Below are 26,617 nucleotides of genomic sequence, written 5' to 3'. Positions count from 1 at the left end.
AAATGATGTTGATTCCGTCCTTTTTCAGCACAAATGGATAACGCATATAACGATTATACTTAAAATGTGTGAAGATATGATGTGTAGTTTAATAGTGCAAATTGTAATAAAGTAATGTATTACATTACCGCTGTTTTAGATCAATGCAAACAAAACTGGGTTTCTGTTTAGTAAAATCGTCCAGAGATTTAAAGCTTGTAAAACTGACATCCAGTAGGAAGAATTTTTAATAAAATTGGCAGTCGAAATGTGCATTTCCTTATTTTGAAACTACGACTTCCAACCATAAACTACCTGTTGAACCTGGTAGATGGAACAACGTTGTAACGATTCCATTATCTCTGACTTTGGATTCTTTAGCAAAGTATATAAATTATATTTGGAATTATCAGCATTTAGAGACAATTTAAGTATTTAATAGCGAAAATGTAAATATATTTGTCAGTCAAACTATGAAAGAATCAGAAACTGAATAGGTTTAAATGTGATTGCACATTTTAACCTATCGCGACTCCCTTATTTATAAACATTATTAATAGATCATCTCTCTTTAGAAGCTCTTGGACATGTAATATAGATATTCCACATTCTTTGTCCCTCACTTCCCATCCCTCTCTCTCTCTCTCTCTCTCTCTCTCTCTCTCTCTCTCTCTCTGATTCTCTGTATATTTAATTGGTTCTCCCACTTATTTACTACCATGCTGAATGTTATGTAACAGAAATTGGAATGTTCTTGACTCAATGCAATTTACATAAATATGTTTATGAGCTGAATATGCTTTTTCTCCGCAGAAATAATAATTACTGGACCAACCTCCAACGTATTCCAAAATCATTGTCTTTACTATCTCAACACTGATGTTAATCATTTAACAGTAAATACCGCATGTAGTTGCATACCATGCGTTATTGCTAACACAAGACAAATGTTTAAAGAATGGCAGTACTATAAACAAGCTAAACGAGACCAGTTCTGATATTTCTACAGATACATTTATATAAATGTTCTCAATTAAACTATTTCTATAGATATTTTTTACGATTCTATGGGCTTAAACTAACAAACAGAAAGAGCGAAAACCAGCAGGTTTTGCAACATTCAAAATATATTTTTTTTCCCTAAAATACAAAGTGACCAATTAAAAATAACTTTAAGCATGTTGGATTAACTCCTAAACAGTCCTACCACAAGTCCAAACGTTTCGTGCATTCCAAATGAGTTACAGTGGTATCCCGCATGAAGTTCAATATATTGGCCAGCCGTGCCAATAGTTTTGATATATCACAATGATATACTCTAAAATATCTTGAAATGAATCCAAAGTAATTCCAAAACAGCTGCTAAATCCTAAAGTCTGAGTACTTTGTAATTCCAAATATGAATTTTAAAAAATCCATAAATACCTCGCAACTGAACACAGCTAGAATAACTGATTCTTGTTCAGGTGTTAAGCTAGGAATAGTTAGTTTTCAGTGAATCATCCCTTATATAAAAATGACAAGACGTGATACAGAAACGGATGAAAGTCAAGTATGCATTATAAATCAAGCTAACTTTGTTAACAGTCTCAGGTACTTTAACAGCTAGGCAATCCGGAATTATGTCATCTTGTTGGTTTTTTTTCTCAAGAAAACCTATGACCCTAACATAGATCTCAAAAACATGTCAACGTCTATCCTGAAAATATATAATGTATTTGCTAATTAACCTCATCTTAAACTGCAAAACCACAACTATAATGAGAAGTAATATTTAATGCTATTTACTAAATGGCCCTTATAAGTGATCTCATTCCAGAGCGCTCTTAGATCTCACCTATTTCGATTGCAAGAACAGACTTAAAGACCTAATAATGTTTCCTTACCTTAAATATTTTCAACATGTTTTATATTTTCTAATTTCATGGTGTTTGTTTTTTGCAATCATAACATTATATATTTTTTTGTTGTTTAGATGTTGTCTAATGTTGTAACGCGCTCAGAGCCTCTAAAGGTTAGGCGTTATACAAAGTCCTCATTATTATTATTATTATTATTATTATTATAACCTATATTCATGAAAATGGACACACATTATATATATATATATATATATATATATATATATATATATATATATATATATATATATATATATATATATATATATATATATATATATATATGGATGTTCTCAGTCAAACGATATCAATTCTGATATTTCTAAAGATAAATTTATATGGATATTTTCAATTAAACAACATTAGTTATCACACACACACACACACACACACACACACACACACACACACATATATATATATATATATATATATATATATATATATATATATATATATATATATATATATATATATATATATATATATATATATATATATATATATTAAAATTCTCCATTAAACAATATCAATTCTGATATCATTAAACAATATCAATTCTGATATTTCTCTCTCTCTCTCTCTCTCTCTCTCTCTCTCTCTCTCTCTCTCTCTCTATATATATATATATATATATATATATATATATATATATATATATATATATATATATTCATATGGATTTTCTCAATTAAACATTTCATTTTGTAAATACGTTAGTTGACGCAGTATTTCTATTTTATTTTGTAATTTGATTATTTGATGTATTTTAAGATAACGTTTTATCCTGAATTTGATAAACCCGATAATTCTGATATAATTTGTGTTTTAGAGGAAATCCACCCACCCACCCACCCATCCATACATCCATCCATCCATTAGATTCCATGGTAGGGCGTTTAAAAAGAGGTTTCTTCAAAGGGTGGGTGGATTTATTATCTACTCAAGCACAACTACCAAAATGATTTGTACAACACATCTGACTGAAGGACAGGGTATTTTGGCATAATAGAAGTATAAGAATTTTGATCTGATAATTCCACATATAAGTGACATGTGGTAGAAACATTTATATATATATATATATATATATATATATATATATATATATATATATATATATATATATATATATATATATATATATATATATATATATATATATATATATATATATATATATATATATATATATATATATATATATATATGTATGTATGTATGTATGTATGCATGTATGTATGTACAGAAAACGTTCAAGCCAGGGTAGCAAGAGCGATATCAGAAAATCGAGCTTGGAAATGTCGGTGTCAACAAAATAAAGCAAAAAACTAAGCCGGGTTCAGACAGCAAATGTATTATATTCTACGATGTTGCTATTTACACGAATTATCATTGGGAACCTAAAGACAAGTCGTTGCATTAAAATAAATTATTTGTGAAAGATACTCATCGTTTTTCTTGGATGTGCTGTTGTTATGTGTCATTGTCCTCACCCACGGAGACATCGGAAGAACAATAAATAGATGACATTATCACAGAGCAATAACACTTGGAAATGTTTTTAAGATAATATGTTTCTAGATTGTAACAGATGTGATAAAGACGCGCATTAGATCACGAAGAGTCAATAGACATACATCTTGCGGGCAGGGGCGGAATTAGACTGGGGGTGGAGCATTTCAACTTTGATGGCGGGGGACTCAGATCATCTTTATAAGTTTATAATTATTATAGCTTTATTATACACATGTAATGTTATCCACGGGCCTGGATTGAATGATCTGAGGCAGGGGGTGGGGGTGGGGGGCTCGGGGAAGATAAGTTCTGTGTGTGTGTGTCTTTAGATCTGCAAATACACCTGAAAACAGCCTTGAAACTGTCGTTTTTATAATTATTAAAGCTATATCAGGTTAAATATTAGACGGAATAGACTAGATATGGTTTATTTAAACACATATAATTTTATCCACGGCAACAGGTGGAAGGGGCCAGGGAGGTCCAAGGCACGTGCCCCTGCCACCCCACCCCCTACATTAATTCTGAACTGTCGCGTGAATTGAAACTGATCAGCATGCTAGAGGGGACAAAGAAAGTACATGCAAACACATCACACGTAAGCAACAACGTGATATATATGATGAACGTGACAAGGAGACGAAAATGTATGTAATATCCCACGTGGGCAATAGAAACATCACAAAAGAAATGAAAAGAGACAAAGTTAACTAATTTGGACTCGATCTTCAATTCATTTAGAAAAAGGAACAAAACAACAAATGTAATATAAAAGACTAGAAGCTGGTCTACGAGATATTGAACTACATGAAGGGTAATGACAATCATATAGACGTTGATGCAATCAGTAGAACATTTACATGTTTTCAAATTTCATGCAATTCACACAACATATTAATAGCAATTCATTTTTCCTGGACAAAATATTGTCTGTGTTCCTGTTAAAAGTATCCATAAAACCTTCAATCGCAAAAGAAGTACACAAAAATTGACCAAAAACAGGTGCTATGGAAGGAATTTGTACACAGGCTGGATGAAGGGAGACCCTGTGTGCCTTTCACAGCATGTGGATATGTAGCAGTTAAACACAAAAAACAAAAAACAAAAAAAACAAAAAAAAAATTTCACATACACCTGTTTGATGTGTCAATAAGCATGCGCTTAAAATAGTAACATTTCACGCTGAATAACCTTACGAAACAGGATACGCAAAGCAACAAACATCATGTAAAAAGTTTTTGAAAAACACTGGAATTGTCTTGATTGGTATTGCAGTAACATCCTTTACATTCGAAAGTGTGAAAGAACTGAACTCAGTCCACTCTAGGACATTTAAAGATATTTAAAATTTAAAAAATCAGTGGTTGTTCCAGAGCTGGAACACGATCAGACCCGACCATTATATTAACCATAATATTTTAACATTGCATGTAAGCATTGAGCATATTATACTTATATCAATTGACTTTTCTTCATTTAATTTTTAATCAGAAATTATAAATTGGAGCCAACCATTAAGCATGTTTATTTTAAAACCTTTTAAACAAAATATATTCACCTTTTAAAAAAAGAAAGAAAGAAATGAAAAAGATCCCCTTGTGGTCTTAAGTACTATTTGATCGATTCTTGAATTAATTGCTATAGTATTGCTTACAATTGGTAGAACAACTGAAACGAGCTAATGTTTCTTATTATGTATTGCAATTTGCGACTTTGGTTATGTCTATGTCAGTTATTGTAAAACATTGCCGAGTTTCCCTGCTGAATATGCAAAAGAGTGTACCCCATACGAGCTTATTCTTACATTTGAAATCCCATATATGTTGTCATATCTAAAAGAATAAGAAGAATATATAGAAATCAAGTCGTATAATAATAATGTTTAAATTTGTTTTTTCGCATAATTCTTTTTCGTGTTGTGTACGATATGTTAATGAAAAGCGTTGGGTACGGTTTACTGTTTCAACTCGTCGTTTAATTTAACTCTTAGTCTGCTATTTACATTTGGATTCCTTTGTTTTTTCCCTTGATCAATAGAACACTACTTTGTGGGTAGGCTGTTGAGTCACAAACCATCGTCATCCTTTCTAAGAAGTGGGTGTGGAAAAAGATGTTTTTGTGACACAAAGAATGCATAGTTAGTACAGTTTTTTTTTAGGTACATCAAGGTAATATTGAAGCTTTAACAAATCATTGCAAATGTTTAGTTTCCATGTATCGATTGATGCAGCGTTAATATGAATGCGGTGGTTCGAAGCTTTCAAATGCAACCGATTATGTATGTAGCCTCACAGCGGTACCAGCCACAGGGGCTCGTTACAAAGAAATTCTAGGGATGGGGGTTCTAACCTGTTCTTTGTAACGAGCCCCAGTGGTTATTACATGTTAGAACCCCCATCCCTAAAATTTATTTGTAACGAGCCCCTGTGGTACCAGCTACCGAACGAAAATATTTAGTTCATGTGAATAAGAATGTGATTTAAAACGTATGCTTAATATGTCATATCTCTTTTGAATATAATCTGGTTTGACACAAAATGAATCACAGCAAAACAAATTTTAATTCTTCAGAGCTAGTTCGTTCCTCTGAGGAATTTACTTTGTTTCAAGTTATTTAAAACGATTTAAATACTTTTAGCTACATTTAATGACGATGGCCCGAAAATTTACATACTTACAGATAGTATAAATGTCGTGATGCTATGTGGAACCACAGGAGTCTGACGTTTAATCCACAGGTGCTCGACGCGAGCTTGATGTTGAGAGAAATAAAACCCAATAATCTAAAGGAAAAAATCATACAGTTACAAAACTACTTTAGATTAATCCCATGATCCATTCTGACATAGGACCTTCTCTATCATAATATATAAGAGAATTTACGGAACTTCCAAATACTTCGTTCCACCCATGACCCTCAATTTCCTTCTGCTATTTCCGTCTTTAAAGGCACATATCCATACTATATGGCTTGTTTTAGTCCTGAGACATTTTTCTATGTCAAGCCATCATTGACTTTTCTGTGTTGTACCAAACTGAAGTTACAGGCTCCGAAATGGGTGATTTTTGCGAATTTTTTTTTTTTTTGACAAGTGCATGCACATGTGAAAACCGGTGAAAACAGCTACATGTACCATATTTTCAACTCTGTGGTGCATCCCTTCTTGAATTACAGAACTGTGGTAGATGCAAGTAAGTTTTTACTTGCCATTATTAACCCTTTACCTCATACAAGCGTCTTTGGACGCCTCTACTCCATTCGTATGGAAGCGCCTTTTGACGCCTCTGCAAGATTCGCATGGAAGCGCCTTTTGACGCCTGCTGCAAACATCAGCCATTTTGAGCTAGTTTTCGTAGCGCCACCTTCGGGGAAAACCCCCCATTACATACTACATTCATTTCTGCGAATGACAATCACGTCAGATCACGTGGTCGCTATTCATGCACTGGTCGATATCTGCTATTTAAAGTAACTGGGTCGTAATATCCACTCTCCAAAATGGCAGCCGCAGATTTCATTCAGTACGTACGAAGTTTTCATGATTAGAATAACAACCACGAAAGATTCAATAAATTAGGTAAAGGCTCTGATATTAATGTAGGCAGCAATTAGTTTTTATAAATTATCAAATTCAGATGACTTAGTGATATAGACGCACACGAAAACCTTGTAAATTTCGAGTATCGGAAATGGCAGCTATGGTTGGTCACGCGGCCTCACGGACATGACGGTGAATGAGTTCTCTCAAGATTTTGAAGCACATAAAAAAATTCTTCTGTGGAAAATAATTACACAGCTATAACAATCAGACATTACTCTTAAATTTGTCCACATATAATATATGTGTACCAAAAATGTAAAATGGTTAAAATTGTTGTTAAACGTAACATACACTAAATTGCTTAACAGTTCACAGGCAGGATTTCATTCAGTACTTACAAAGTTTTCACGAGTAGAATCACAACCACGAAAGATTCAGTAACTAAGGTAAAGGCTCTGATATTTATGTAAGCAGCAATTAGTTTTTATTGATTATCAAATTCAGATGACTTAGTGATGTAGACGCAGACGAAAAACATGTAAATTTCGAGTATGGGAAATGGCAGCTACGGTCGGTCACGCGGCCTCACGGATATGACGGTGAATGAGTTCTCTCATGATTTTGAAGCACATAGAATATTCTTCCGTGAAAAATAAGTACACAGCTATAACAATCGGACTTTACTCTTCAATTTTTTCATATATAATAGATGTCTACCTAAAACGTAAAATGGTTAAAACTGCTGTTAAACGTTAACACCACTACATTGCTTAACAATTCACAGGCATGCCTATGCGGATGCGGTCTGCTAGGTAACAGGTGTTCTATTTATAGCGTGCTGCAGTTTGTCACTATGCTCTATGAGGTAAAGGGTTAACTCCATTCAACTTTAAGAATCCTGTTCCATGCAAGAATTAGACATTTTCTTCTTCACTGCACATATGTTGTATACATGCCACTCTATTTTCAAAATAGGTAAACTATGTGGCACATACGTCAACACCGATATATGACTGGCTCAAAAGGTTATACTTATTATCACATGAGCTCGGACTTGTCTCAGAGTAAAAATTTGCAAAAATTGCACGTTTTGGAACCCATAACTTCTGTTTTGTAAAACGCAGAAAAGTCAATGATGGCTTGATGGATAGAAAAATATCTCAGGGTAAACAAGCCATATAGTATAGTCGTGTGCCTTTAAAGACAGAAATTGCTCAAGGAAATCGAGGGTCATAGGTGCAACCAATTATTTGGAAGTTCCGTACCTTGTCTCTGATATATTATGATAGAGAGGGTCCTATGTCAGAACGGGTCATGGGGCTAATCTAAGGTATTTTTGTCACTCTGTATGATATTTTCCTTTATTGTTTTTTTCTCAACATCAAGCTCGCATCAAGCACCTGTGGTTTTATCAATAAAGTATGATGAAATCTCTGACAACACAAAATCATCTTATCGGTAGTATAAATTAACACAAGGAGTGCAAGCGTGACCCCAACCATCTGCTCGATTCATCTTTTGTCACATGTCTTTTATTGCCTCATAATCTCAAGATGACTGAAAAAGCTATATATATCCATTCAAAAGGAAGTAAAGTACAATCCATAACTATTGGACAACCATCACATGAATCTAACCTGTTGATTTAACCTTTATTTTCACCATTACAGTCACAAAGTTTTTCTACAGGACTCCATCAGGCAGAAGTAGCTGATTCTGCCACAGGATGAATAACAGCTTGAAAGTAATTTCACAAAATCTTTGACTTGCCTTTTATTTCAGATTGTATCATATCATAATTTTATATAAATTTCCTGAATAGAAATATCTAATTAAAGTTAGGATAGTAAAAATGACAGTTGATGACATCATCACACTTCCAATATTAAAGCCAAAATGGATGCTGGACCTAATAGTATTAAAAGATAACACACACTCTGCTGTGATTGGTACAAGTATTAGACCCTGACACTTATTTATTGTTGAAAATAAAGATTCATTTGCCATATTTGATTCATGCAATGGTCATCTGAGAGTTATGCATTGGAACGTTACTGAGTTTTGAATGGATATGTCTAGCTTTTTCAGTCTTGTGATTCTGAAGTGATAAAAGATACGTGACAAAAATTTAATCGAGTGGAAAGTTGTGGTCACTCTTGCAGTCCTTGTGATAATTTGTAGTACTGATACAGTGATTTCGTGTTGTCAGAGATTTCATCATGTTTTATTGATAAAAGGTCAGACTGTGGTGGAAACAACTGTGGTCTAGACTAGAGGGTTTGTATCATTGCTTACAGTTTACTCAATGTGTTTTGTCAATTACAAAGTATTTTGTCACTTAGATATACTTCATCGTGAATTGTTAAACTTACATACTTTCACTAATATAGGGAAAATAAAACATTGTGCATACGATGGGGACTTTTTCAGGTTATAGACTTTACAGAGAAAAACAACAGTGGTGTTGCAGAACATGCATTTAGTGTGTTGGAGAAATATTGTGTGAGCGACTGGCACATGAAAAAGTCAGTTGACAATGCTAGACATCAGAAAAAATTTGAATAATGGAAAGCCTTTATGCAAATTGGGAGTTTAGTTTGAATGAATGGGTTCTAGAGCAGTGTGTTTCAAGTGCATTCGATGCAGTTTGTGAAACTGAAGTTATACACGATATACAATAATCAGAGATGGAGCTTGTCTGATATACACGTCAAAGTATTGCAAAAGCAATATCAAAGCCAAACATTCCTTCTCAGTTGTGGAATGATTTCTCTGGTGAACATCAAACGTCTTGAAAAAATAGCATGCAGGATTGTCTGTACCATTTTTGTCTTCTTGAATCAATACTGCACCAACCCAACATCACTTGCATCAACAGACATTTTAAATGATCAAATGAAATTTGGAGCTGAAAGAACTGGTGCATTCGTAAGTAAGGTTTTTAAGTTATCAAAAGCCTCCTGACATTTTTCAGACCAATGAATCTTGGTTTCTTACTCAATCATGAAAAAGTTGAAACAAAAGCTGTGAGGCCACCTGTCCTACCTTATTAAAAAAAGTTATATATTCGATGGTAAATTATTGGACAGTTTGATTGTAATATTGAATATAATCTAATGGTGGCTTCCATTACATTCTACATTTTGCCTCTGCATTGAAATGAATTTTATATTGAATCAGTTGCCTTTTATATGCTCAGAGAGCCATGGTAACTTCACTGGTAAAGTGTTAATAACATAATCCATGTGTTGTGGGTTTGATACTTGCCCAGGTCAGCTGGGATTGCAGCCTCAGCATGTCCTGCGGAATGGAAGGAACTTCCTTTCACTTGTTTTGCATCATATAGCCATTTAAATGCAAAAATGAATTTGTTTTACATGTTTACTTTTGTGTAATCTGGTAAATAAATTTTTTTCAAAAAAGGTTGAGAGATTAAAATGATTATGGCATGCAGTGACTGTCCAGCATGCAAGAATCAGTAGATTAATGTTTGGTCAAAGACATCCTTTTGACCCATATTTCCCAATTTTCAGATGATCCCATTACAGTGAAGTGGTCTCAGCATGTGAATTCCATATAAAGCTTGCATGACTGGTTCACTTTATTGATTTAGATAAAGGCCATTGTGGATTAGAATGAAGTTCTAGTCCATATGGCAAGTCATTTACAACTATTGAAATGTTTACTTCAAAATTTCAGTATAATCCTTGAGGGATATCCCACCTTCTTGACCGTATTTAGTTCTTAGATGGAGTTTAATGTAACAAACAGGTTCTCCCTGAAGTTGATACTGTCTGAAATTACTCCAATACAATGTCAGTTTTTGTGTAAGATGTACCAGATTCTTTACGTTATAATGATTCAGAATGATAAGTCTGGTGGCCAAGTGTTTAGAGCATCAGCCCCGGATGCAGGAGGTCGTAGATTCGAACCACGGCTGAGTCAAACCAAATACTTTTAAGAATGGTACTAACAGTTTCCTTGCTAGGCGCTCAGCATTAAGAGATTAGTGTTAGGACTGGTCTGCCTGGTGTCAGGATAATGTGACTGGGTGGGACATTATGCTACATGTCTGAGGCATGATGCCCCAGTGCTAGACATCACTTTAAACTGCCACACTGCAGACATCATAGCAGTATGACAGGAAAATTTTTACAGCTACATTAAAAATCTAAATCAACACACACACACTTCCTGTTGACACTTACCATTTTGGAATTTATGTTGCAGTATGTACAGTCGAAGAAAATGGCATGTGTAATGTTCTAATATGTACAATGTTACCAGACTTGAAGTACATGATGTGTTGTACAGGGGTGAAAGTATATTCAGATTTTAGAAAAAAATCACTTCTCCCATAAAAAGCTAAAGAAATTTGAAATCTTGAGAAAACTTGGTCCAACTTCCTGAGTGGGCTTGTGAATGATTATGATTTTTCTTATTATTAAAATTATGTACAGCTAATTTTCAGGTGATTATAAAATAGTTTTCTTTCCTCTAAATGGGAGTCTCCTACTACAGTATAGCATTCTTCTGTTGGACTGGGTTGGGTGGGGGTGGATGGGCAAAATTTGACCTGGTTTTATCTGTTAATTTACATCATAGGGTATGGCTTTAAAAATCACTTATCTGGCCTGGAGGAGGCTTTGAGCAGTGTTTTATTCCATATCCAATAATTTGCTATTTTTATAAGAATGCATTGCCTTTGCAGTAGTATTATCAATGAATCAGATATTGGTAATCTCAAAAATTGGTGGCTGTCAGCATCTAGACTAAACATTCTGAAGACATGTTGTTTTTTTTACATGGAGTTTTACAGTTTTAGGTGAGTTTTTTGTCCATTTGTTAGTGTAAACCCTGATTTTCATGAAAAAATGCTACAAAATAAATATTGCAATCAATTACATGTAATCAAGTAAACATGCAAGCACACATGAACAAAAGGACTTCAGTTATACATTTAGCTACAGTCTGAGATTAACATTATTCCATGACAGACTGACCCACCTTGAAGTATGTCCATTTGCAAGGACATCATATTTAATATTTTCGCTTAAAAAATTGAAAAGCATTTTCAGATTGAAAAAAAAAATGTTAAGATACTGTGAATACAAGGCAGGCTAAAAAGTAAAATGTTTTTTATTCTTCAAAATCAAGTAATGATAGCAATGCATGAATTTGATTCTTTTATGTACATTTCATCGCTTTATACAAAATTCCAGATGGAATGCCAGTTTGATCATTATTTATCAGTTTAGACCATACTGTACAGATTTTAACCTATTGTATTTGTCATGCATGCACATGCAGTTTTGTATGATGCATTGAGTAAAGATTTTGGCCTCCAATATTTAAAAGACTGTTCTTTAGGAATGCAAAAAATATTTTTGTTTGTGTTGCAGAAAGCATTTCAAAAAGAATTTGTACTCATAGTTATTGATGTGACTAAAAATGTGTCCCATAGTTTTCCTGACTTTTTTAAATAAACACTGTTGTGAAACTATCAGAACCATATTTTCAAGGGCCTTTTTATAGTCTTAAAATGTATAATTAAATCTTCTTATTGAGATTTTTCACTGTTGTTTAATTTTGGTATATGGAAGAATGTCATTTAACACAGCTTAATCAGCTCTTCTGTATTCATGGAATTCTTTACAAAACCTCTGTATTTCCTTGATAATATTTTCTTGTTTTTGATATTACTCTGTTATCATTCATGATTAATTTTTGGAAATGATTTTACTTGCAAAATATGTTTCATAAATTATTAAGGTAATGGCCATAAATTATTGACGTAATGGCTTTTTCTCCTTCCATTCATCATGCTTGCATTCTTACTTTTCATTTTCCTCCTGTCATTTCTCTGCTGTTCATTTAATTTGTGATCATTCTTTGACATTCAGATTATTATGGAGTTCACTTGTTCCTTGCGCTAATGTTTGTTGATTCTATTCTACAATTTTTCTTTAACCATTATTTCCATCTGCAGTGTTTCCTAAAATAAATGATCACAGTATTAGACTATCATTCAGAATGTAAAATTTATGCATAATTTAGGAAACTCTTCTATTACATGTTTTAACGTGTTTTTAACAACATTAGCATAGTCTTTATCTGTTAAAAGATAATTATTGAATATACCTTTTGAATGCTTTTAAATATCAAGAGTTAAAATTTACATTTGAGTGATCCATCCTATAATCCAGTTCGATATTAGATGAATCTATATTCTGAGTAGAGCTTCAGAAACCAGAATAAAATCCAGCCTAGCTTGTTTGAAGGGACATATGTATTTTTTCATGTGAATTGTGACTTGCTTAATTCAGGCCCCTCTAAGTATAGGTACATTTTATATTGTCTTACATTCAGACTGTTACACCACATGTAATTTTGACTGCCTATTTCATTCTCACCCCCAAAGTGAAATAATGCTTCAAAAGCAGGTTTACTCACCCATATCTAAGTATATATATATATATATATATATATATATATATATATATATATATATATATATATATATATATATATATTCTCTCATGTAAAGTAATATCATGCATTATCTTATTTCCATTTTTCCTCATTTTACTTGATAAGTTTATGCGTAATATTATTGTTTGTTAATGCTGCTGATTTCCTTTCCCGATTAGTATAAAAATTTGAAAAATCTTTTAAATACATGTGTGATTTGGATCTTGAATGTAGCTTTAAAAAATGTTCAGTCATATTGCTATGATACCTGTAGTGTGGCGGTTTATTGTGATGTCTAGCACTGGGGCATCTAGCTGCAGACATGTAGCATGACGTACCACCCAGTCACGTTGTCATGAAGACCAATCAGTCCTTACACAGACCTATTAATGCTGAGTGCCTAGCAAGGTAGCTGTTAGTACCATTTTTATGTCTTTGGTGTGACTCGACCAGGATTCAAACCCGCAACTTCCTGCATTCGTAAACAGTACTTAAATAGTAGTCGTTTCATGATGAATTGCATCCTGTAGCATACATATTTTATTCAAATATTGAAGTCTACTTTTCTTTCTTGGTCCTTCAGCTCACTCGGGGTCCCTCCAAAAGAGTCAGTTGTTTGAATTGATGTACGATCTATACTCAGTTATAAGATGAGCCAACAACAAAGTACAAAAACCCGGATCTGCAATTGCATAATGTGCTGGCAGGTCTGGGTCTGTGCAGTTTGTTAGGAGTAATCATTAGAACAAACAACATTGGCCCTGATCTGCAGGCAGATTTAGCTATGTGGCATATATGGATCTTTATTTGTCACAGTTTTACTACACTTACAAGTGAGTAATGTGGTAGTTGCTAATTTAGTGTTTGTGATATTGAGCTATCATTTATATCAATTACATAGTATTTATGTACATGACTGAATCAGTGTTTCGTTCATGAAGGAAAGAGAAGTTACCAGCATCTCAGATTTTCCAGTGTATTATATGGTGAAATGTTTTCTCATTCTTAACATACTGTTGAATTAACTTTAAAAAATCATATTCATTCATATAAGTAGTGCATGTGTTATGTAGATAACCATTTGGTTATAAATTTTGGAAATAAATTATCTAAATTTTCTCAGTTAAAGGGATATGTTTGTTAGTATCATGTATTGTGCACATTTACAGTACTGTACATGCTATATATATTCAAACAATGTTTTTCACTATATAGGAACAAAGGGAGGTAATTCAGGAATAAACAAATACCCCTATATATTCCGCATTGTTCTGAACTTCCCACATAAAAGTATATATTCCAGCTTATACATAAAAAAGACCACTGTCCATAGCTGAAATACCAGTATAATAATATACATGTTTATTTATAAGATTCATGTTGAACATCTATTATGTGTATAAAGATGGTGCTAAACAAATTATTCTTAAACCAGTTCGCTGGAGTACAACCCAGTCCATTTGACTTTTAGGGTTATTGTTACTAAAATTCAAAATAATTTTCTGTTTGAATTTTTTTAAGCTTATGAATCGTCAGGTATAAATATGTTTGCATGTTGTTTTAACAGGTAGAATTACATAAATAGGATATTAAGTTTGTACACACACACACACATGAATGTAGAGAGCTCTGTTACTTAGATTGTGCATCTTTAAAATTTTAGTGAGAACCTTTCATCATGCTTTTCTCAGTCAGACCACAGTTTAATTAATGAATAAGTGTTTTGAAATGTAATTTTTGTTGCATGTTTATTGCTAAATATAATTTTTGCAAAAAATATTCTTTCCATAAGGTAGTTGTGTAACATTGTTAAATTTTCAATGGTAATTTTAGTTTTGAGAATTGATTTGTGTATTTTTAATATATATTTGTGCTGTTTTTATTGGCTTCGCTTTTTGAAATTAGGAAGATTATGATGACATGGAATTAGTGGAAATTTACTTGTGTAAAACAGATTGTTGATTTTAGTGCTCAATTAGGCAGAAAATAAAACACAAATTCATGCTGTCTTAAATCTAAATTATTGATGGCATTTATTGTCAATCCAGGTGCACACATTGTAAAAAAAAAATAGTGCTGATATTTATGGCTAAATGAACGGGAAGTTATAAACATTGGCCTGCACAAGAACTTTAAGTTTAGTGGGTGCTGCTGCTTAGTCCAACAGTCACAAGTTCATCATGACATTATTATCTCAAATTTATATCTTTAAAAATGCATGACAAAACGTTATAAATGTTACCAACACCAGAAGATTTTCTTGAATCAAATTCAGCATTCTGCATATATAGAGACCACCCCAGTGGCCTAGTTTGTTAGAGCGTCTGCCTTGGATGCAGGAGGTTGTGGGTTTGATCCCTGGCCGAGTCATACCAAAGACTTACAGAAATGGTACTAATAGCTGCCTTGCTTATGCGCTCAGCATTAAGAGGGTAGTGTTAGGACTGGTCTACCTGATTTCAGGATAATGTGACTGGGTGGGACATCATGCTACATGTCTGTGGCATGATACTCCATAGTGTGATATCACTATAAACTGCAACACTGCAGACATCTTAGTGAAATGATGAACAAAAATCCAAATCACACACACATATATAGACATGAAATAGCCAGGATTATGCTGATATAGTGTCATACATACATACATACCTACCTATGTGTGAATGAAGGAAGTTCTATTATTTTGATTGTTCATTTTAAAATTCTAGTGTGAACATTGCATTGTGTTTATCTTGACCAAATCAAAATGTAATAAATAAATGAATACGGGTGTTGAAATCTAATTTTTCTTTTTTTATTGCTAGATATCATTTTGCATAAATATTATACTTCAATACAGTAACATTCTTAACATTCATTGTTTCCCTTTACCCTTATTTGTGCAGCAGAAACACCCAAATATTTTATTTGAAACCTAGTTCTGACACGAGGTGAATTTTGACTTTCAATTTTGCACCCTTAGGGGATGCACTGACATTATTAAATTTTCATGGAAAGTATGAGAATCCATTTGTGTATTTTAGTATGTTAGCGTCTGTTTTAATTGGCTTCACCATTTTAAGTTATGCAACTTCTGACAAAATATGTAATTGGTGACAACCACTGAAAATTTACATGTGTAAAACAGATTGTTGATTTTAGTGCACATTTCGGCAGAAAATAAAACACAGATTCATGTTATCTGCAATCTAAATTATTGATGGCATTTTTATTGTCAATCCAGGTGCACACATTGTTGCAAAAACGGGATCTGATAATTATGGCTAAATGAACAGGAAGTCATGAATATGATTGTGTAAAGCTAAAACAGTCTCATCCTCATTTGTATTAATTTCTATGCTTGATTTTGCATGAATTTTATTTCAATTTCCCATGTCATTTTGCCCGCGTATCACACGCAGATTATTGATTTTAATCTGGTTGCACATTCATGCAGAAAATAAAACATAAATTGATGTTATAACTCTAAAATTGTTAGTGACATTAAAACCATGTTCAGACCTTGTTAGAAAAGAGGTGTTGCTGTTTTATGGCTAAATGAACAGAAAGGCAAGAATATAAAATTTGTACAACTAAAACAGTTCCCCCCTGATTTTATTGCAATTTTTATGCGTGATTTTTATTTAAGTTCCCATATCAATTGCATGTAATTGGGACACTATTCATACTGTAATTTTCTGGCCTGGAGTATATTTTATATTGGACCATTATTCCCTCATTATAATGCATTCCATAGAGTATGTTTCCTTTTAGATAGACAACCTTATAATGAAGTACATAATACATCTAATTCTACCACTGAATGTTGAAATGGGATTCATGACCTACCTACCTTGTAACAGGACTTGTGTTATAGTGAAGGGTTTAATAGTGAGGGAGTACTATAGCTTGGTGTTATTATAATTCCCTTTCAGGATTTCCTGACCACTATCAAAGCTTCACTCCTTTGACATGGACAGGAGATTTTGATTTCCTTTAAAACTCGATTCCCTTTCAGATAAAAAGTGACAGTGGTCATAAAATAAAAACTGGTTTGTTACTGTACAGTTTCCTTGATTGTTCCCATTCTGTTTGTCTTTGTGTGTAAAGATTGTCATTATTTGATTTCAAACAACTGCACTTGTTGAAAGGAAGTAAGTTTGTTTGTAATTTTTTTGCAGCTGTAATATATTTATGTGTTTTATTGCATGGACAGTCACCTGAAGCATGCACACACACTAAAAGCCTTAAATAATATTTGCCTAAGACCATGTGACATTGGCTTACATGAAAAGTTAGATTTACTTGCACAAACAATTGTGATTCTGACTTGCACAGAAACTTTAATACTTAGTTTCTATAAAAACTTTACTTGGCTTCCCCAAAATTATTAATATTTTCTTGCATCAGAACTATATAATTGGTTTGTATAGGAACTTTGACTTGCAGAAAAGCTGTCTAATATTAGCAGATGACATTCACAGGGTGTTAGCTACCATGTAAGTTACAGTTTTTAGATTATAATATATTCAACAATTAACATGCACATAGGAATTTTCATCTGTTATAAGGTAATGAGTCGAGCTGATATATTTTATTTTCTTTTATGACATTATTATTATTATTATTATATAATATTTTTATTTTGCTATAAATCACAGCAAATTATTTTTCTAATTATTGATAGTCAAAATTAAAAAAAGAACATGTCATGCTCCTTCCCAAGAATGTTTAATTGTTGGTCCCTAATATAACTGCTATACCATGGTATGTATTGCTGTATTTATAGGTTACTGCATTTGTATGGGAAAATATGAACGCCTTTTTCGAATGGAAATACTGCACAACCTTGGGAGTGCAGTATATCCATCCAACAAGACGAGTTCATATTTTCCCATACAAATTCTGTAACCTTTTTATTATATGCTCATTTTTTATTCTACCTAATGCTTAATTATATTAATAAAATACACTATAAGAAACAGAGTAACTGAATGTTTGCCGTATTCCAAACTAGCTACACAAGCACAGATTCAGCATTACACAACATTATTACTGTTCACATAACTCCGCCCAGATAAATTTGAACTTAGTCACACGCTTAACATAACTTTTGAAAGAAAATGGCGTGTCTAGTTAAAATTGAAATTTAGAGTCATATTGTGAATGAATGTGCATTGCAACAACTTTTCCATTTGATCTGGAACGAACAGATTTTTATATTTTTTTCGATTCTACGACATTTCTTGATGATGGACTTTATATGTGACAATTCCACATGAAATACATCGGATTGAAGAAGCAAGAGAGAAGCATGTTGACATCTGCAAATGTGTTTCTGTTTCTCTCATTGAATGTTGGAAATCATAATGTGGGAAAAATATGAAGTCTTTTAATTGCAATTCTCAAAAAGACACTTTGGAATTTAATGCTTATTTCATTTTGAGTGTAGTAAGTAGGATGTAATTGTACTTATATTCGAAATTACAGTACACTTTCGAAATATGTAATGAAGATTGAGAACCTATGACATGGCTCATGTAATTTGGATTTGCAAAACAAAAGTACATTTTGAGGAAATTCAGGATGTAAAACTTAAGTATATTTTTTTGCCATTTTTATCACCAGCTAAAGAAGACAGTATATGCCTTGTCACTTGTTTGTTATTTGTAAGGACCCTTTTTTGTGTCTGTTGTGTAGCTAGCCTAAATCCGAAACATTGTATCAAAAAAGTTAATGTGGAATGTGCCAAAACAGCTGGTATGTGGCAGTCCATGAAACATCTGCATTAGTTCATTCAGAAACAAATTTAAACAACCACAATGTAAAGTGCCTACTATGCGAGTGACACTTGATTTGTTTACAAATCAAAAGTTCTGGCATCTGCATCCATTGTTTGTTTACAATAGAAAGTAGTTCCTTTATGCAGGTGAATGCAGTATGTGTATTTGCATGCGAGTTCAGTATCTGGTAATATTGCATGATTCTGACAAGTTAACAGAGAAAAAAATGAGCATATAATAAGTTCGCAAATACCATGGTACAAAATATTTCTGCGTCGATTCAAGTCTCAGGTTCGGCTAATGTAGGTATGTGAGAAAGCTTGCCAGTACCTTCTTGTGGGTTGGTAGTTCTTACCAGGGTTTTCCCGGGTTCTTCCTCCACCATTTATACTGGCTGCCATGTATAGCCTATCTTGTGCTGAAAAATGGTGTTAAACCCTACAACAACAACAAAAAAATATTTTATGGCGCCCAGCTGTAATGTAATATGTATACCGGATTACCTTAAACACCTATATGTAATAGGAAGCCAACTGTGATGATGTGTGCATACTATTTATCTTAGAAATCATAAGTCGATCAAAGAGCTGGACTCTGGTCAATATTTATTCTGGACACCAGACCTGGTTGACAGTTTAAAGCTGCATGGTCATTGCAGACAACAGAACTGGAATGAAAGATTTCACAGCTGGGTGGGAATTTCATAGAGTAGATCTGGGTCAGGTATAGCACAGTACATACACTGATAAGGATGATGATTTATAATGCTAGGGAGATCTAAATACAAAGCTTTCATCAAACTAACGATAATTACTTATATGTATGAGAAAATCAGATACAGGCTGTTGTTTGCTGACAGGGTTTAATCATGTAGGTAAGTAAATACAGTAGGAAGTGGATGATAAATAGCAGGGCTACTAAGGATCTGTAGGTATTTTGGTCCTGGAATATAAGTGTCAATTCCTGTTTGGAATCTCCATTATTGCAGGTACTTTATTTTACTGCACCTGTAAGTCTTAAAGATCGAAATCATTTATTCCTTTTTGTTTGTGTGCATTCCTACATCCGGGAATAGTTTGCATGAAATTACAAGTACACTACTTTATCCATACAGTTCAGGAGGAACTCTTTCACCTGGGATTTCATTTGTCATTGCTAGAGTTGGATCAATAGCGTGGATACCTTTTTCTTCAATTTAGGTTCAATCCAAAGGGTAGACTTTGGGGGTTGTATATTGTCAGTCACCCTTTTTTAGATCAAATTTAACAGCTGAGTCAAATGCCATGTTTGTACAGCAGCTGATTACATGAAATTAATGATGACCAAAATCTTTTTAAAAGTTTTTGTGAAATGTTTTCAATCGTAGACTAGCTTTATTTTTGCATATTAAATACCTCAGGGACAAATTTAATATGGGTCATGTCAAACAAACATGACTGGACTGCAGACTGGAAGGCCCTACTCTGTTGTGTTTACACTAGCTGGTTGTTTTGTGTTTAACACCATTTCTCAGAGCAAGATAGGCTATTGGTAAGAACCAATAACATGGGAAAGTTACTAGCAGCTTTCTCACATTCCCCCGTTGGCTGAACACAAGACTCTGACCCATGTGGACATCAGTGATCAGTAAAGGCAAGCACTTTGGACCACTCATCTACCCAGGGCTTTAAGTCTTACCTGCAGATGTATGATCTGACATGGAACCTGGAATTTACATTCTCTGTGAGCATTTGGAAATTCCCCATCAGAAAGCCTATATTAGAAATGCCACATCAGAAATCCTCAGATGAACTTCCCAATCATTGTATATCAGATGAATGAAATTGGCTCTTCATTATTTATTAAATTATTCTCTAATCCTTGTAACCCAAGATGTGTCATCTTTAGGCCCAAATACCAAAATTTATACGATTGGAAACCAATTTTTTTTTCCACCTTGTATTGCTGGGGTCTCAAACTCAAACCATCCTGAGGGCCACATGAGGGTATTTTCGATGGCCCAAGGGCCGCACCACCTTTGTTATGTCTCTTGACACCTTGTGATGCCAAATCATTTTGTGGGCCACAGGATACAGCTTGGCAGTCTGCTCGTTTGAGACCCCTATTTTATTGTATGAATTGGCCATCATCGAGAAACAGCAAAATCAATATTGTCAATAATGTAGAATTCTCTTTTTCCAAATTACTACCTTGGTTATAAAAATCCTCCAAAACAATATTTGATCTTTGCCATTACAAAAATTAGAGTATTTTAAATGAATACAGTGCCTCCTATGGTTGTCAGACATCCTTATGTACAGATGGTTTGATAGAAGGGACAAGAAACCCATCCACTCCATCTTCAGCTGGCTACTAGATAAAGTCTTACTTGAATCTTTGAACTACATGTACATTAGAACCTCTCACCAGCAAATTTTGCTGTTGTTTGAGATTCCTTTTCACCTTACAGAAAACTTTGTAAACCGTTAATGTGACGACCTGTCAATCTTATAGAAATGTGGAGCCTCTAGTGGCCAAGAGTCGAAAGCAATCACCTTTACCGATTGCCAACTCACCTGTCCACTTGGGTTCAAATCTCTGATTTGTCCAGTGTGGGTTCATGAGAAAACTTGCCAGTAGCTTCCCATGGGTCTGTAGTTCTTACCAGGGTTTTCCTGGTATTTTGTGCGGAGAAATGTCATTAAACCCAAAACAACAACAGAAATGTTATTTTCTCATAAAATCTGGACATGGATTGGTTTTAATGGCACGCTGAGCACATGTGTGGCTATATGGTGCAGAGAAATTTTAGAAGTTAAATGCCTTTACAAAAGACACATTGAAGCAGCTGGCCTGCTGAGGTATGAACTGGTGGCCTTGGAACATGGGTCAGATGACCTGCCAACTGAATTATAGTGGCTTTCCCAAAAAGTAGTCTATACTGTCAGCTGCCACATCACCTTGGTAATGAAAAAGCAAATAAAACAGCCTTGCCAATCAAATGTTTTTTAATGGAAGATGTGATATAGTGACTCTATATAAATGTGCATATTATATATGCTTTGCAAAATATGCGGAATATAAAGTTTTAGAACAACGAACCCATTATTGGAGAGTGGCAGTGCTCATTTAGAACAAATAATGTGAGATGATAATACATGTAATAATAATGCTTTATTTTATGTAAAGGTACCTCCGTGTAATACTAACCTCCTTTTGATTCCTTCCTTACAATCTCCTTATGTACAGTATATACAGAGACTCTTACATGAGTGCTCATTTCAAATGAAATTTATGAAACATTAAAGCTTGCAAAAGACAACAAAAATTTATTTGATTTGTTTAATACATTTAATCTGAAATGAGCACAAATATAAGACTTGATCACATGTTGAAAAATATGAAGACTACAGCACAGACATCTCCACAAGTTTTTAACTGGAATCGAGTAGTGAAATGACTCAAAAATACATTTGAATGCCTTGGTCACCTTTTCCTTGCATGACACTATGGCTTTATTTGTCATGTCATGCAGGGTTATTACATATGCAGCATATATGAAAATTATGAATCTGGTATATTAATGTAAATAATACCATTGTCATGTGAGATGAAATAACATATAGTTTTTTATTTATAAAAGGACTGAGATAGTTTGATTGTTTTACACAATGAGTAACTCAGCGATTATGGTTCTGAGAGAAAGCTTGCCAGTATCTTCCCTTATGTTGGTGGTTCTTCATGGGTTCTACCTCAGCATCATACTAGCTGCCATGAATAGTCTATCATGTGCTCAAAAATCAACAACAACAACACTAAGAAGCAAGCTGTTCCAGAAAAGAACCGCTGAAATTTCAAAGTTCTTCTTTACTGCTGTATTTATTTATTTATTAAATTTTTGTAGCAAGAAATTTGAAGCCTTTATTGAGGACAAACCATAAAAACCAGATTACATCTGGCTTAGCATATCTTGTAGATGTTGGAGTGCAGTTCCATGTAGAGTATTGTCTATTAAACCAGCTTCATAGTACTTTGTTTTTTGGTCAATTTCCGTCTAACTGAATTTTTTATTCACGAGTTTACAAGATGAGAAAAGGTTTAGCAAGAAGTATACAAGCTGTTCTTTTTTTTTTTTTTACAATGTTAAAATTCTATCTGGGTCTTTTCTATCTCACTGTTCCATGTATTTTAAGATGGTATCAAACTGTGGTTGAATCTATGCATTAAAATATAGGATTCTGACATTAGGTGGGATGGTGTATTTCTTAGTTTTGGCCAGCTGTGATATTTAAGGTGGAAGCGATTTGCAAACATTATAAATCTGTACATGGCATTGATGAATGATGTAAACATGAAGTTTAAGACTTGGAACATTTTCACTGGTTTTATAATTTTGATCTTAAAAGGTCTGAGATTTGTTTTTTTTATTGTTCAAGTTATGAATGCTGTACATGTGTTACGGACTTGGCAGTTACTGATGCTGAATGTTTCAACAACTGTGGTCTGATATTATTTAGTACTACAACTGTATTGACATTTCAGCTAATGAGAGCTTGATTTACTTGTATTTCTGACATAAACCTTAGTAAGAAAGGAAGTTTGACAGGCATCTTCACATTCAAGTGTTCCAATTAATTTTTTCAAGATTCAGATTTGAAGTTTTCTCAAAAAAATTCACTAAGTAATGTTATTTGTTAAAATCATAAAGTTATTTTTACCACTAGCCTAGTTTTGTTCTTTTGATTGCACATGCAATTCACAATCATGAATTTTATTTACTTTGTTGCTCCATTGTTTATCATTTACCCAATCTCTCCACTTATGTGATTTGTCATGCAAAAAGCCTGGTATCATGTATCAGCTGGGTAAGTCATCAATGCTTACATTGTTGTTTGACATGTTTTTGTCTTCAGGAAGGTGATATGTTACCACTCCTTGATGGGACAGAATGGTAAACTTGTGCATTCAGCCTGAAGGGTGAACCGTAAACCAGAGTGCATTCCACCATTCATGGTTGAACACATTCTTGCTGAGTGTATCATCTTCGACTCTGTGTGACAGCATTTTTTAAAAAAACTCAGTTAAAAATTTGTTTATAATTGACCACCATGAAAGTCAGTCTTTTCAGTTAGTGTGGTTTTACATGTTGGTTTGATAGGAACCCATTTTGTAAATAAAAAGAATTATGCAGCAATTTTTTTTTTTTTTGGTGCACATGTATTTATATATACAGCATTCTATTGATTTCTTTTCTGCATTAAATCGATATGAATGATAACACCATTATGGATAGAAAGAATCAATGCAAACATGTTATACATGTACTTCTAATTACAAATGGCAAACTTTCTTATGAAAATTTAATCTTTCTGGAAGTACATCTTGTTTTACAGTACTTTTTAACCAAAGAAACTGATATGACTGAAGGTTTTGCTTGGTATCAATTTGCTGTTTTTTAAAAATATTTTTAATGGTTCTGTAAGCCTTTTTTGTGTTTAATGGTTATATCAGCCTTTTGCTATAGGAGTGTGTGTTTGTGTGTGTGTGTGTGTGTGTGCTTCCTGGTTAACTTGCCTCTGTTTTGAATAATTGAACATGTTACTCAGTTTCCTGTTCATAATGCTACTGTACATCAGTTTTGCAAATTGTTTGCCGTCCACCTTGCCCCATACCTTGTCTAGAAACAAATCTTGTGGAGACGTGAATACTATAAACTAAAGTCCTATTAGAGTAAAAAAAAAATCTGGTTGTGGCTGTTAAAAAGTCTTTTGTATTTTTACAGATTGCGGTGAAGATTGAAAACGAGGTTCTTGGCAAGATCCAGGGATTTCATTATGTAAGTAACTTATCCTGTATAAAACTGGAAAAATTCTTGAGTAAAATACCTGTACAGCTTCAAGTAACACGAATACAAAGGCTGTTTTTATATTTAGCTCTGGTAAATGTATTCATCCAGAGGGGAAGGAGATCAAAATACAGAAGAAATTAATCACACCTGTCAATAGCAGTCACCCATGCAAAACAGACCCTTGTATGTTTTTAACCTCAGAATGCTCGTTCACACTTTAAAATTAATTCTTAAATGAATACCGTGTACTGAATACATTATTGCTATTTCAGGCAATTTACATAATTTTCTGTTCAAACAATTTACTGGCTACATTTATCATTTGAAAATATATATATATCTTACAGGGTTCTTACGGTCTTTGACAGTTTGGGAAAAATGAGATAGCATTCTCAAGGCCTTGAAAGTTTGGGAAAATCGAGCTGATTACCCTGAGGTCTTGAAAAGTCTTTGAAAACTGAAATAAACCCAAACATTTTAATTTCTTTCCTTAATCACAAATAAATATGTCCAAGTTTGTTTAATACAGATGTAGTTGACTTTTCCTTTTTTCTTTCTTTTGATTAATTATAGTTTGAATTTCATTAAACAATATTGTAGTATTTTGCACCCCTTTTCTCATATAACATAACTTGTATAACTTGTATACAAAATGTTAGGGAAAATAGGTCTTGGAAATCTACGTTTGTGGTCTTTGAAAGTTTTGGGAAAAGTCTTTGAATTTATCATACAGAATTCTGTATGAACCCTGTCTTAGGTGAGGTGACAGACACACATATATTTGCACCTGGAGTTGCTGTTTCAGAAGTAACAGACCTAAGCCAAATATAAAGTGTCAACTCAGTGATTGCCAGGTCACTGTGGTTCTCTCTCTCTCTCTCTCTCATAAGAGACAAATACAGGGAAATTTGTGATTGGAGAGAGAGAAAAAAATCTTACCTTACACCCAGTAACCTACAAAAACCTGGGTCTTCATAATGCTATACAGGTTCCATGGGATTTTAATACAGTGTTCATGCTAACTGTACCAATGATACAAAGTTGCAGTAGCCTGCCAAGACTGTATGGCACATTTCTTCATTAGGAGGAACACACCTGCTGTAATCTATTTAAACATGTTCCTTCTTTCTATTTTAGAAAAACTATTAATGTTTTAAAAACTGATTATTTAATATTAAAGTGTCAGAAGATACCCCTCCTCTTTATTCTCTCACTGTGCTATTTGATCAGACAGCAGACTAATCAAACAACAAAGAAAGATAGGGATGGGTAGTAAATAAATGCATTTATGGTAAGTCTCTCCAACAGCACCACTACCCCCCCACCCCGTCTGACTCACACACACACACACACACACACACTTACTTTTGAATGGTCTGTCAGCATATTAGTTTTACCTCTCTCTCTCTCATTGTAAGAAAATACAGACAAAAATCTGTGAAAAATGGGTGTTGCAGATTTTCGACTGTCATGCATTGATGTTTCTGGACCTACAAATAATAGTAAAATTTACTGTCACGCATACTAACGGAAAGGGGAAAGATAGAAATGAAGCATATAAACAATTTTATGGTTGGTAGGAATGTTAAATAAGTCATAATATGTCTTGAACCA

The 26,617-nt window shown here is 33.5% G+C and overlaps 1 protein-coding gene across 2 annotated transcripts in view; it reads left to right on the top strand.

Moving 5' to 3' along the window:
• Nucleotides 1–3,739: 3,739 nt before the first annotated feature.
• LOC149797070 (glycolipid beta-1,4-mannosyltransferase egh-like) overlaps nt 3,740–26,617 on the top strand; it is a 69,269-nt gene continuing 46,391 nt past the window's right edge. Inside the window, exons 1-3 of one of the 2 annotated variants that reach the window (XR_016421770.1) lie at nt 3,740–5,566; nt 24,938–24,991; nt 25,351–25,471. The gene's annotated coding sequence lies outside the window, so the exon portion shown is untranslated. Of the gene's footprint in view, nt 5,567–24,937; nt 24,992–25,350; nt 25,472–26,617 lie in introns of those variants that run through there. The other variant, XM_089961744.1, reaches the window with a different exon arrangement.

Source organism: Sinohyriopsis cumingii, chromosome 6 (genome assembly GCF_028554795.1).
Source record: "Sinohyriopsis cumingii isolate HCF-2022 chromosome 6, ASM2855479v2, whole genome shotgun sequence".
In the NCBI taxonomy this organism is placed as follows: Eukaryota; Metazoa; Mollusca; class Bivalvia; order Unionida; family Unionidae; genus Sinohyriopsis; species Sinohyriopsis cumingii.
This window is presented reverse-complemented; position numbering and strand designations above follow the sequence as displayed.